General features: G+C 42.6%; 1 non-coding gene across 1 annotated transcript; it reads right to left on the reverse strand.

The window, feature by feature from the left end:
• Window positions 1-12,052: 12,052 nt before the first annotated feature.
• LOC138790139 (U2 spliceosomal RNA) lies at window positions 12,053-12,246 on the reverse strand. The gene has a single exon (XR_011362851.1). It is a non-coding gene; the product is annotated as a U2 spliceosomal RNA (small nuclear RNA).
• Window positions 12,247-15,071: the final 2,825 nt, after the last annotated feature.

The following is a 15,071-nucleotide window of genomic DNA, read 5'->3' on the forward strand; positions in this document are numbered from 1 at the left end:
TATGCCCCTATTCCACGAGTCGTTTGTAGGAGCAAACGAGCGCTATTAGCGCTCGTTTGCTGCTCGCTGCCGCCGCTATTCAATGCGGCGTCAGCGAGCGGGTGAGTGCGGGAGGGGCGGCGGGAAGCTGCTGGGGGGGCTGCCCGGGGGATCTCTGATCGTCCGGGCAGCCCATAGGATATAGCAGCATCTGCTGCCGACGGTCCTATTCAACGGAGCGACGGCAGCAGATCGCTGCTATATCAGTCGCTTGTTTTTCAACATGTTGAAAAACAAGCGACTGCAACGATCAGCCGACATGAACGATGTCGGCTGATCGTTGCACTCTATTCCACGGGACGAATATCGTTCGTAGCGGCCGTTATCGGCCGAATACGAACGATATTGCTCCTCTAAACGACCCGTGGAATAGGGCCTTTAGGCTGAGGTGTCATCACAGGGCAGTGGTCATGTCTTTTGTGCTAATATGAAAGAACAGGGTTTCTTTAAGAGAAGCGGTAAATTCTGTAATTCCTCCTTAAAGAAGGGGGTCTCCAACCTTTGGCTGTCCATGTGCTACAAAACCAAGATTTCCATCATGCTCTGACAGTTAAGGACTGACAGGGTATGCTGGGAGGTTTAGTTTTGCAATGTCCACAGGTTAGAGAACAGTCTAAATGTAATGCTGTTTGCCAAACGCAAAGGGGGAGATTTATCAAACTGGTGTAAAGTAGAATTGTCCTAGTTGTCCCTCCCAACCAATCATATTCACTTTTCATTCCTCACAGATTCTTTGAAAAATGAAAGGTGGAATCTGATTGGTTGCTAGGGGCAACTAAGACAATTCTACTTTACACCAGTTTGATAAATCTCCCCCATAGTCTTTATTGTGCTTTTATACATTTTTTTTGTTTATTTTATACAATGTGATTTAGTTTCCAAGTAATTTATCCTTGGGATGTTTTAATTCTGTTAAAGAAGACTCTATAAAATTCTATCCAGAGAACTATATTTTTTTGCATACCCAATATTAATGTGCCATCAGGAGGTTACCAATCCAAATCCATCTGACATTTAAGGAAATGAAAGTAGTGATTTGATTGGTTGCTGGGTATCTCCTCACCTGTCATGTTTAAAGCCTCTAGTAGTTAATGGGTGTACAAAATAGCAAGACAATAACTGGAGCAAGCATACTTTCTCTTGTGGGAATTGTCTACGCCACTTTAAAGACCTACTCAATATATGCACTGTCTCTTATCTATAAAAGTCTAACATAAGTGGGTGAAGCCTGACACATCTAGCGGTTTTGGAAAATATTTGTCATAAAGATAATAACCACAAGGTGCTACAATGGTAAAGCCATATGTAACAATGAATACAGGGAGCAGAAAACAGATGTTTAACTCTAGGCATGGTTACTGATTTGGGGTACAGGATGAGCAAGTAAGTAACTCTTGTGAACACTGTGAAGCAGATGAAGATCTCCTGGTGATAAAAATTGATAAGTTAATAAAAAGGTAAAAACACAATTGTAGCAAACAAGTGTGAGTTTAATGAGCAATGTGAATAGACCTCTAACACTATGTTGTGCTGGCTGAAAGCTCCCTGCTCCCTAGAGGGACCCTCTATATTTAGATTTAAATCTTAAAAATCCTAATAAAAACTCCAGATGTTTATTGTTTATACTCGCTTATATATTTTTTGTACAAAAATAAAATTGTTTATATAAAATAAAATGTGTTACAGTGATCATTATGTCTCTGCTTTATTCTCTGCAAAAATATTGTGGCTGAAGCCATAGCAAAGTTCATGGGTAGGGGTTTACCAGAGGTTTTTATGTCATGTCCACAGAAATTACTTCAGCCATGTGTGAATGTGGCCTTAAAGTGACTCTGTACCCACAATCTGTCCCCCCCAAACAGCTTGTACCTTAAAATAACTGCTTTTAATCCAAGATCTGTCCTGGGGTCCGTTCTGCAGGTGATGCAGTTATTGTCCTAAAAAACAACTTTTAAACTTGCAGCCCTGTGTCAAACTGATGTGGCCTAGATTGTGTATGCATTAGGCTGGCACAACCTTTCCTCCCCGCCCCCCTTATCATTAGGAATGCCCCAGGCAAGTATTCTCCTATTTATCAGCTGTGTAAATACTGCACATGGGCTGGGTCTTTAAGGCACCTGTGCAGTTTTTACTGCAGAGGAATAGGAAAAATCCTTCCAGTGGTATTCCTAATGATGAAGAGGGTAGGGAGGAGGGATAGAGGGGTGGTGCAAGGTTAGGGCACAGATAATCTAGGCCACGGCAGTTTGACACAGGGCTGCAAGTTTAAAAGTTGTTTTTTAGGACAATAACTGCATCAGCTATCCGAAGGTACAAATGTTTTGGGGGGGGGGGGGGGGGGGGACAGATTGTGGGTACAGAGTTGCTTTAAAAGATAAGGCAAGGGGGCCCTCTGCACAGGCTTCTTTCAGGTATGTACAATATTAGTGGCTCTTTCACCTCAACTAAAACCATATGTTTTATCCAAGCCTGGGACCAAGAACTTTGCATGCAATTTAGTAGTGCAGATTGGGACAAGTGCTTTCTTTTTACCCATAAGCTCCCTATGGCATGTCACGCGCAGGAGAAAAACTATAAAATCTTGACGTGGTGGTACCGCCACCCTGCTCTGCTACACTCGATCTTCATCTCTGTGTCAGACTTATACTGGAGACGTTCATACGCATCTAGAACTATGGTGCCTGTGTGGTGGAGTTGTTCTCATCTCGATGGATACTGGCCCAAAATAATGAAACTATACAACTTTTTAAGAGTTAGTTCATTCCCGGTCACCTCTCAATGATCCCGGGATTTATCTCCTCAGTCAAGAAAGGCCTTCTTAGACACTTTCTGACTGCTGCTAGAGTGGCCATTGGAAATCTTCCACCTCTCCTTCACTTACAGAATGGGTATCCGAGGTTAACTATATAATGCGCATGGAAGACATATGGCGGAGGATACCAACTGTTAAGACCAGTTTACTCAAACCTTGATGACCTGGTTGTTATTGCGTGACAGCCCAAACATGGGTTCATGGTTGTCCTTTTCCTAGAATTAGACTTATCTTTGTCTTTGATCTGTTGCCTCCAGAAATGCTACAATCCTGTGATTCACTCTTATTCCATCATAAGTGCATACGCTCAGCCCCTACCCTTCCCTTTTTACCCCTCTCTACTTTCTCTTCTCTACTTCCTTTCTTTCTTTCTTTCTTTCTTTCTTTCTTTCTTTCTTTCTTTCTTTCTTTCTTTCTTTCTTTCTTTCTTTCTTTCTTTCTTTCTTTCTTTCTTTCTTTCTTTCTTTCTCTCAAGCTTCTCTTATATTCTTTACTGGCATGTCCTCCTTCCCTGGTAAATGTTTATTTTTTCTTCTTCTTCTTCTGGTTATGGTTAAGAGATTTGACCTGAAACTTGTATTATTATATGACCTACTGAGGTACTTACTGTAGATACCTACATACTGTTTATTATTTTGGTCATTGTTATTAATAATAATAATAATATTTATTTGTATAGCGCCAACAGATTTCACAGTGCTTTTTTAAATACATAAGTAGACACAAGAGGCAGTAAGTGCTTTATTTTTTCCAATGTTCCAGTCATTGTACATAGTCGCAAAGTGCCTATAGGTGATTGGGGAGCCTGTCAAACACTGTTGTCTTGTTTCAGGTAGAAAGTACATGGCACAAAGGAGGAGTGAATGGAGAAGGGATAGCATAGAGGAAGACGAAATTAGGGAATGTTATAAGCGCGCCTGAAGAGATGAGTCTTCAGGGCACGCTTAAAACTGTGGGTGTTGGAAATAAGTCTGAGGTCTTTGGGTAGGGCATTCCAGAGAACTGGTGCAGCATGAGAGAAGTCTTGGAGGTTCTGATTAAAGTTCTGATTAAAGAAGAGGTTAGTGTAAGATCATTAGCAGAGCGTAGTGCACGGGAAGGATGGTAGGTGGAGATGAGAGAGGAGATGTATCGAGGGGCAGAGTTGTGGAGAGCTTTATGGGTGAGGGTGAGGAGTTTGAACTGTATTTTTTATTTAATGGGTAACCAGTGCAGTAACTGGCACAGGGGGGAGACATCAGTATAACGGCTGGAGAGGAAGATAAGCCTGGCTGCTTAAGGATAGACTGGAGAGGGGAGAGCTTGGAGAAAGAACGACCGATTAGTAGGGAGTTAAAGTCAAAGTCTGAGCTGTGTCAGTGGTGAGTGTTGACCTTTAGGCTATGTTCACACTGCGTATATTTCAGTCAGTATTGCAACCAAAACCAAGAGTGGATTAAAAACACAGAAAGGATCTGTTCACACAATGTTGAAATTGAGTGGATGGCCGCCATATAACAGTAAATAACTGCCATTATTTCAATACAACAGCCGTTGTTCTAAAATAACAGCAAATATTTGCCATTAAATGGCGGCAATCCACTCAATTTCAACATTGTGTGAACAGATCCTTTCTGTGTTTTTAATCCACTCCTGGTTTTGGTTGCAATACTGACTGAAATATACTGACTGAAATATACATATACTGACTGAAATATACGTAGTGTGAACGCAGCCTATGGAAAGTGTTGACTTTTATATGGAACTTTGATGTAGTTTGCATTTATTTTATTGTATCCGCAAAGATTAATTTGTGTAGCCATCTCTTCTACAATGCCTTGTTCTTTACTATTGTTAAAAACTATTACTACTTAATAAAAAAAGATTTAAGAAAAATGTGGCCTTAAAGGGTGTGACAAATAGAATACCAGAACAATGAGCATTTGATGATCTGCACCAATCTCATTCTGTAGCAGAAAGTGCAGTTTAAAAGCAGAAATTAAATCTGCATCAAAAAGTACCGCAGAATACACATGTAACACAGATTGACAGCAGACCATACCTGACATTTTTCTCAGTTGACATGTGGTGTACACCACCGTGATGATGTTGTGCTGGTGGTTGTGATACAGCTCAGCCAGTGATGGTACTGTTGTGACGCTAGTGCTGGTTCAGCTGTACCCCCCTGAAATGGTCGGTGACCTGCCGGGTTGTGATGGGTCCCTTGGGCTCTTGTCACAATGGTCCAGAGTGGAGAGATGACCCACCCGGACTGTTGATACCACCACCCACATAAAGGGGAGAAACCCAAGGATGGTGTAGCCGATATGTGTAGGTTCTGGTGCAATGATCACTGAGTCCCAGTAGAATAAATAAAATGGTTTTACTAATTGCCTCTTGTGATACAGGATACACTGGTAACAGATAACTTATTGTGTTCAGACTTGTGTTCACTGGATCTGTGCTGGGAGATACTTTAAGTGCTGAGGTAGAGTAACAGTGCTTGTGTAGCTTAGTGTTGAGCAGTGAAGAGAAGAGGAGAGGAGTTTGTCGTGAGAGCCCCAACCCAGGGTAGTAGTGTGCTCTGCCGGAACTTGAGAGAGAGATACTTGAGAGAGGAGAAGAATACTTGTGCCTGTGTTTCATCTAAACCACCTTCTGGCCTGCAGTGTCGGGGTACCAGTCCTATCAGGGTGACACAAGCCCCAGTCTTGGTTACCTGAGAGTAGCTAAATGTCCGAAATTATCCGGGGTTACCTGCACTGCGAGATAGAGTACGTAGACTATCGTACAGTTGCTTTGCTCTATCAGGGTCAGTTCCTGTTGTTCACCATGCAGGCACAAGTGGCATCTTCATTATGCAAATCTGTCTCTATATGTGGTAGCCTGGGCCACATATTTTGGGGTAGCCTGTGTACGGTGTTGTGGCAGCTGCTTCCCAGAGTTTTAGATAGCCTAAGTGTATGCCTGGTGTATAGGTGTCCATATAGCTTAACCAGGATAAAATTTGTTTACTTAAAGTCTTCAGTGTAATACTGTAACACATAAGTAACTGCAGGTGAAGGAAAGAGGTAGTGGAGGTGGTTTGTATACCAGAGAAAAGTGAGTAGAGGAGCGTTTTAGGGGCCTGTCCAATGTAGCTGTGTACTCTGCTGGGATAGTGTGGTGAAAAATATAAGAAGATACTTGTACTCACGTACAGATAACTTTTATCTGACAGCCTTATGCCCTACAGTGTTAAGATTCTAGCACTGCATGCACGGCATGCTAGTGGTGTTTTACAGCATAAAAAAAGAAGAAAGTATTTAATCCCTGACAAGGGCCCTGGCCTGAGCAAGGCCCTGGCTTCACTGCAGCAGGAACTGTCTGTGTCTTGCTCTCTCACTGACTAAACTAGCGAACTCCACCAACCAGTAACTAACCTACTTTTATAGGGGCGAACTAAACCTTCTTGTGATTGGTGGGGCCTCGACCATTTTCTAGTGCTCGGTACTTTGATTTTTAAGGGGCCTATCACTTGTCCAATCATTGACATACAGCCACCATTGCCTTCATTTGCAGTGGTGTCATTAATAAGAAACCTGGACTACTGCAGACTTGAACTTGAATCCGGGTTCTGTTTGGGATCCAACTGCTTGCTTTGAGTATGAGGACCTAATGGTGAGCACTTTACCCCTGCCTTTTCTGTGGTGCAACACGCTGCCTCAACTGAAGATGAAGAGTTCTGGGGAGCTGTCACCCAGGTAATGTTAAGAGAGACATTAGCAGCTCAGGATTATTATTATCAAGACATCCTGCAGCCCCATGTGTAGTCTGTCATCACAGGGTTTCCATTGGCATTTTTCACCCACACACAACGATTTTCCAGGATTGCAATACTTCTTTGGCCTGCCCGGTCACCAGATTTATGGCCAATCAAGCAATTAAAGTGTGCAGGGTCCTACAAGCCCAGCTGCAACATCTGTGGGCAAATTCACTGCAGGATGCCATATGGAGCTTGTATGCCTCCATGCTCCTGTACATCTCATGTTGAATCCAGGCTACAGGCAGTGCAACAGGGTTATAAAGCCTCCTTCCGAATGTACTGTGTTTTATAATAAACGTAATATAAATAAATAAAAGCTGCTGCTTCCTCGTACCAAAGTGCGTGTAAATTAGGGGCCTGCCACCCCAGCAACAATGTCCAATGTGAATACACACACAAATGCAAATGCAGTTTTTCTTTCTTCATATGCAAATTTTCACATCTTACATGTAATAAACATTTCACCCTTGGTGCAAATATCGCATGTGAATAAACATATCCTTTCTGTTTAATATTGTAATCGTATCATTACGTTTACACACAGTTTCATTCTAATCAAACGCCTCTTTTTTGTCAAATATTACATATGTATAGGTTTATGGAGTATATGTAAAGTAACAACATATGCTCTATTACCTTTATTAAGATCTTTATTTGTTTGCTCCCAATAAACAGCAGAAGCCTAATGGGGTTGCGGATCTGTGGCTGACACTGTCAGGGTGGATTCACACATTCCTCATTCACAACGGATTTCACTCTGCAAGTTTCTTGTGGCGAAATCCGCTGCAATAGCGTACTAAAAACTACGTAAAAATATGGCCGTCTTTTACGTAGGCTATGTTCACACTACGTGAAAAACTTTATGCGGAGTGGAACATTGCCTTATCTGCTATGGGATCCCGGCCACAGTGAATTGCGGCCGCAAAAAGACCTGTCAGTTTAAACAATGAAGCGAGCGGCTTCGGTCGCTTGCTTCATTGTGTGCTGTGTGAAGTTCTGATGCAGACGCGAGCTGATGCGCCCGCATCAGAACACTGCAGCCGGAAAGATCAGCTGGCCGGTACTTAAGTACCGTCCGGGATAATCTGGGCAGAGACAGGCCGGGTCACGGAACGGCTGGTCTCTTTGCATAGTGTGAACATAGCTCTACACCAAACTTACCTGTCCTTGTTCCCCTGATGTGCTCCTGCATGTTTCTCCGGGTCTGAGCACATGGACTGCATGTGAAGGAATATCAGAGTATTATTAAAGTGACTCTCTTATACTGATGACATTACTGGTAGGACAAGGAGACACATAGTACCTTTTATATATCCATCTGTGCTTTCCCAAGCCCCTGAAGTTCTGCAGGCTGGAATGCCTCCTCATCGCCCCTTCGCATCCCTATCCCTTCTTGATTGACAGCTGAAAGCTAAGCCCCAAGATGGGTCAGGTATGGGAGGGGAGTGAGAAGGCATTGCAGTTTCCAGCAGTTCGGGATCTTAGCAATGTCATTTTTTAGAGGTCAAGCTCTGAACAGCAACCTACAAGATCAGCGATTGTTGCTCCAGAACAGATGCAGTGCAGTGCTCGAATTTACCACAAGATGGTGCTCTAAATTTATATAACTTATTTAAAGTGACTTTGTCAGCTGTAATTTACATTCCAATCTGCTTAGGACAAAGAGATACAGGGTACCTTTCATATATCCATCTGTGAATCAAGTATGTAGACAATGCTTTTATACCAGTGCATAGTGTCAAAGAGACTTTCCCAAGCTCCTGATCTGCTGCTAGCTGGAATTCTTCCTCTTCCTCCCTCCCATACCTGAATCTGCTTGATGGGCCGCCAGCTGTAAACGGAGCTCCATGCAGGGTCAGGGAAGGGATGAGGTGTTACACCCCATCGGAGGATCAGGAGCTTGGGGAAGTCTATCTGACACTATGCATAGGACAATTAGGGCATTTTTCTATGTTTAGGAAGCACAGATGGACTTATTAAAGCGACTCTGTACCCACAATCTGCCCACCCCAAACCACTTGTACCTTTGGATAGCTGCTTTTAATCCAAGATCTGTCCTGGGGTCCTTTCTGCGGGTAATGCAGTTATTGTCCTTAAAAATAATTTTTAAACTTGCAGCCCTGTGCCAAACGGCCGTGGCCTAGAGTATCTGTGCCCTAACTTTACACCACCTCTCCGTCCCTCCTCCCCACCCTCTTCATCATTAGGAATGCCACTGGCAGGATTTTTCCTATTCCTCTGCAGTGAACACTGCACAGGTACCTTATTGATCCAGCCCATGTGCAGTATTCACACAGCTGATGAATAGCAGACAATCTGCCTGGGGCATTCAGGCCTAATGCACACAAACTCTAGGCAACGGCCGTTTGACACAGGGCTGCAAGTTCAAAAGTTGTTTTTTAGGACAATAACTGCATCCCCTGCCGAACAGTCCCCAGGACAGATCTTGGATTAAAAGCAGCTATCTGAAGGTACAAGCGGTTTGGGGGGCTCAGATTGTGGGTACAGAGTCGCTTTAAATGTACTAAGGGGGAGATATAGTAAGGCTGGTGTACTCATACGGGAACGATTTATTAAGACCGGCATACTCATACTCTGGTCTAAATAAAGCCCTGCCCCCATTTACTCGTTGGTATTTACTAGAAGGTGGCTGTTGCTGCATTCTGGCTGCATGCGTCTCACACCTTATGCCTTTTCACTTCACTTCACCCACCTTCTCCAAACACAAGAACATTTAGCATGGCCAAACATTAACCCCTTAGCGACCCATGACGTACCTGGTACGTCATGGTGCCGCGGGGGGTGTATAGAGCGGGGTCCCGCCGGGACCCCGCTCTGAACGGCACTGATCCCGGCTGACATGTGCAGCCGGGCAGTGCCTCTATTAGCCGGCGCGGGTCCCGTTGCCGCGCCGGCTAATTAAGCACTTCAATGCAGCTGTCAAACCTGACAGCTGCATTGAAGTGCTTTATGCACAACATCCCTGGCGTCTAGCGGCACGGATCGCATCGCGGGGGGGAGATCCGTTCTTCTGGCCGGGCCGGCACTCAGCGTCGCAATGACGCTGATCCCGGCTCGGCAATAGATTGCTATGGCCTGCAGCAGGCCATAGCAATCTATGACCGATCTCATCGATCTTTGAAGTGTATATACACAGCATTGATCTCTATGAGAGATCATTGCTGTGGATATTTAAGTCCCCCAGGGGGACTTCTAGTTGATGAAAAAAAAAAATTAAAAAAGTGTTTTTATTAATAAAAAATCCCCTCCCCTAATAAAAGTCCAAATCACCCCCCTTTTCCCATTTTATAAATATAAATTAATAAATAAACAAATAAATAAACATATTTGGTATCGCCGCGCACATAATCGCCCGAACTATTAATTAATCACATTCCTGATCTCGCACGGTAAACGGCGTCAGCGCAAAAAAAAAAATTCCAAAGTGCAAAATTGCACATTTTTGGTCGCATCAAATCCAGAAAAAATTGAATAAAAAGTAATCAAAAAGTCATATATGCCCAATCAAGGTACCAATAGAAAGAACACATTATGGCGCAAAAAATGACACCTCACACAGCCCCATAGAGCAAAGGATAAAAGCGCTGTAAGTATGGGAATAGAGCGATTTTAAGGAACATATATTTGTTAACAATGGTTTGAATTTTTTACAAGCCATCAGATAATATAAAAGTTATACATGTTATATATCGTTGTAATCATAACGACTTGAGGAACATGCATAACAAGTCAGTTTTACCATAGGGCGAACGGCGTAAATGCAAAACTCCCCGAAATCAAAACAAATTCGTTTTTTTTTTTTCAATTTGACAGCGCAAATGATTTTTTTTCTGGTTTCGCAGCATATTTTATGGAAAAATAATGCCTGCCATTGCAAAGTACAATTGGTTTCGCAAAAAATAAGTGCTCATATACGTCTCTAGGTGAAAAAATGCAAGCGCTATGGACTTTTAAACATAAAATGGAAAAAGCAAAAGCGCAAAAACTAAAATTGGCTTTGACCTTAAGGGGTTAATGTGTTGTCTATGGGAAACTTGTGAACACATTAAACAGGTACTCTGGTAACTATCACCCCTAGATATATAATTTACTATTATGTTTATAACTAATATACTGGCTTTAGTGTGCTTTACCATGCTTCATTAGTTATAGCAAATTAAAAATATAAAAACTAATACATTTGCATTGTCCGTAGCCTCTCTCTCTCCTGTGCAATGCATCCTCCTCTGATGTTACAGGAGGCTTGTCCAGATCTTGTCTCTGAGCTCTAGTCCCACCCCCCTAAGTGATGTCACCATCTTTTAACAGCCCCTCCAGCCTAAAAGACCATCTTCCTGAACAGACAAGGAGTGAAAGCAGCAGGTGCTGCAATTGTCTGCAATAAAATAAGATGTTCTGCAACAGCTTTGGGCAGGGAACTGGCAGGAGTGCTGGGGAAAGAGTAGGCAGGGTGGGAGGACTGTGATGAAGAGCTGAGGGAAAACAATAAATTCTTGTAGTATTGAACAACTGCTCAACCAGGAAGTACAACCACAAAATACAGTGGTACTTTGGTTTAAGAGTAACTTGGATTAAGAGTGTTTTGCAAGAAGAGCTCACAGGTTTTTTTTTAATTGTAACTTGGTTTAAGAGCATTGCTTTGGTTTAAGAGCTATCAGTACTGGGTGGGAGGGGAGTGGAAAAGGGACATGGTCTGCACATCAGGGTCTACAGCACTGTACTCTGACCCAGGAAGTCTCCCTCACCTTCTAAATCATAGCAGATGCTGTCAGAGGTCTGTGTGGTCACATGACAGCAATGGGGAAGGGGTGTGTGTTCAGCATGGATCAATCAGGAAGTGAGAATCACAGAGCTGTGCAGGAGGACAGTGACAGAGACTTCTCTATACAGCAGGCAGGCACATTATAGAATAGTGTGTATAGTTGAGTGTAAGTGCAGGCACATTGTAGCAGCACTCTGGGGAGAGAGGGGTTACAACTATAAAGAGATAATCGCCACAGTCCTATCCCCTGATGTAAGCCCCAGCCTGAAGTGGATCTGCTATGATTTGGAAGGTGAGGGAGACTTCCTGGTTCAGAGTACTGTGCTGTACACCACCCTGTGCAGGCCATATCCCTCCCCCACTTCTACCCAGTACAGGATGCTCTTAAACCAAAGCAATGCTCTTAAACCAAGTTACCATTTTAAAAAACTGTGAGCTTTTCTTGCAAAACACTCTTAATCCAAGTTACTCATAAACCAAGGTACCACTGAATCTGAAAAATGTGGATTCCAATCCGCAGAGCACTTACAGTTGTTTGAAGGAGTCCTATAAGTGCATGTCCTAAATAAAAGCTGTTGTGTGCAGTGCCCCATAGAAATCAATAGGTTCTATTCTTCTTTTTTTTTTTTTTTTTTTTTGGTGCACCGAACCTGGAGGCACTGCAATACGAGGTCAATGCCTGGAGAGGACAGAGCAAGCTCTTTTTCCATCTTCTTGTTCTAAAAATCCATTTAATGTATGGTCCCCAAATAGGGGATGTATCAGATATTAAACTGATAAGAACAGATACTACATTTGATCTTAGCCAAAAGGCCGAGCGAAAGCGAAAGGTTCTATTCTTCTTACCATTTGTCAAATAGCAATCTGTGCCATTATACACATTGTGAACTGCAGCATGGAATTCAAAATCTGTCTCATGGCAAAAAAAGTGATATGTGACTTCCTTGATCCAGAATCCCTATGGGGCTAACCACACAGAATGGGCCTAATCCATTGCAGGAATATGAGGGTATTTCTGTGATGTTTGTCAAGGAGATCATACCAATGTTATGAACATTCACTTAGACTCTGTGACTAACATTTGGCTCAACTGGCACAAACTGCCCTGTATTCTAACTGCACCCTGGGCACATGCCCCACCTGCTTCCCCTAGTTATGACCCTGTCTGCACAACCCCTGTAATGTGAATGGGGAATTTGGTTTCTGAACTAGATATTTAGTATGCAGTAATAAAACTTTAACTTATTGAAAGAAGGAATGAGTCAGGTAAATTATGGCATGAAGAGACAAGACTGACATTTCCTGTGATAATGTGTCAGGAGAACTGGGTTACATTTACTGTAATTACACCTTTATGGAGAGGTTATTCCCAGAGATTTTAGGTTAGACCTCATTGTTATAAAGGGAAATCATCTTGCATTGCACTTTTACCACTGCTCTGCCCTGCCAAATGTGTCACCGAACAGATAGGAACCATTATGATGAAACATTCTGTGTAGTCATGCATTAGTGCTGTTGCATAACATAATAGTATGCAAGATGAAGACAGTGTCTTTCAAAATGGCACACACATATGTTTACTTGCAGTGCAGGACTGGGGTAGGCCATTAAGTCATGGTACACTTCTTATTAAAAGCCCTTGTGGTTCTGTTATGTCAAAGTGTAGAGGGCAAAGAGTAAAAAAAATGTTGTTAATGCATTGCCTTAATAAAGTCATATTACCTTGTAATATAACTTCACTACATTAAAATAGATATATACTTTTTGTTTATATGTCAACTTTATATATTTTTAACTTTTTAAGCTTTTATTATCTAAAGATATTAAAAGAATTGAAGCCAAAATCGGGAACAGACTATAAACAAAGAACAGGTCATAAAGGAGAGACTGAAATCTCTGAAATCCGTTCCTGGCTTTGGCTTAAAAAATCTGTCAGATAAATTGGTCAGAAATCTCTTGGTGTAATAGGGCCCTAACACCTAATTGTCAGGATCATGCAGTAACCTGGTGTGAACTGGGCCTGGCTTTTGCATTTATGTGACACACCCGACTGATTCTCAGCATCCAGCAATGCAGGAGTTAACCAGAGCCCTGCAAAGACCTGATTACTGCAGCTGAGTGGCCTGCTTGACTGGCTTGAGATCAGAGCACCAGTCCAATGAGGATCTGGACCGGGCTCTTGCTCAACATAAAACTAAGCTGAAGGAGTTTTTCAGAGCTGGCTATTAGGTTAATACCCTGGTCCCAGCTCCCTTGTGTGTATTCCTGCGATTCCCTTCCTAATTCCCTCTGCTTGCTTGACTTGTTATCCGACCTCCCGCCTGACCTTTGACTATCCGATTACTAAATTTGTACTGCGTTGCTCGTTTGGTTCTGACTTGGCTTGTTTACTATGCGATATTGTGTTTGTCTGTCTCGTTTTGTGTTCCACATACTCAGTATAGGCAACGTCTTCGTGGTTGTCCGTGTCCGCCTAGGACCGATTGAGGCAAGCAGGTAGCAATATTGGTTGGGTTAAGACCTAGGGCCCACTGTCTTGTCCTGCCTGTACCTCCCTGTCCTGACACTAATCTTATACTTTCCACTCTGAGCAAAACTCGACGTTTTATCCCCTCTACTTCATACTGGGAGATGACAGAGGGTATATAACCCCACACCTAATTTTCTACAGTTCATCCTGTTCCAAATGTGGAGAAACATAATCTGATCACTACCATTGGCTTTGGGACTGTCCCGAAATACAATCCTTTTGGGATCTTTTCATTCACACAAATACCCCTTACTGTATTGAACTCAACCCTGCCTAGGCTCTTTTTGGCCACATCACAGCCACCTGACCCCGCCTCCCACCCACAGCCCAAAAACTTTTATTTTATGTCTCTGCCTCTGCCTGTCTCTGACTATTTTGCATGCATGGCTAGCACCAAACATCCCCACTCTTACGTTTCTACTGCAAATGGATTGGGTAAATGCTTCGCTACAAAAAGAGCATTGCACTGAACAATTTTTTAAAGTTTGGTCCCCTATAATTCAACTTCTTTCTCAATATGTTAAATCTCACATTAAAGAATGCTCCAAGTCCACCACATGGTTTCGTGAACAAATCGTAGCCGGATACACCCCGGTCTCCTTATCAATCATCCTAACTCCCTCATATTTCCTGCAGCACAAGGGTGTGGTGGTTGATCTGCGCGTCCTCCTTTTTTTGTAACAAAGTTTTGTGCCCCCTCCACCCCCCTATAGGGGAGAAGAAAGTTAAAGTAAAATTTGTTAATAATAGAAAAACTTTATTAAAAAAAATAATAATAATATTCAGAATACAAAGGAGACATATCTCAACCCACTTCCAAAACTACAATAAGGCAAATATAATTAGCTAGGACTATATAGCACACCTATGCCCCACACCATATTTATCTTGTTATATAGTAAAAAAACATTGAAGAATGCAAGAAGCTGTGCACGGAATTCCACCCTACCCCTACCCACAAAATAAAGACCCTCACACTATAACCCCTTAAAAACCCTTCTAGGGGGAGACAGCAGCCCTGCATCTCTGCGCATCACTCCCAATACAGTACGCATTATCCAAAATGTGATCTATATTGGTCTCAGCAAATCATGAGTTCTAAGAAATAAACCTGTTATTACAG

This window comes from Dendropsophus ebraccatus, chromosome 4 (genome assembly GCF_027789765.1).
Source record: "Dendropsophus ebraccatus isolate aDenEbr1 chromosome 4, aDenEbr1.pat, whole genome shotgun sequence".
Lineage (NCBI taxonomy): Eukaryota > Metazoa > Chordata > Amphibia > Anura > Hylidae > Dendropsophus > Dendropsophus ebraccatus.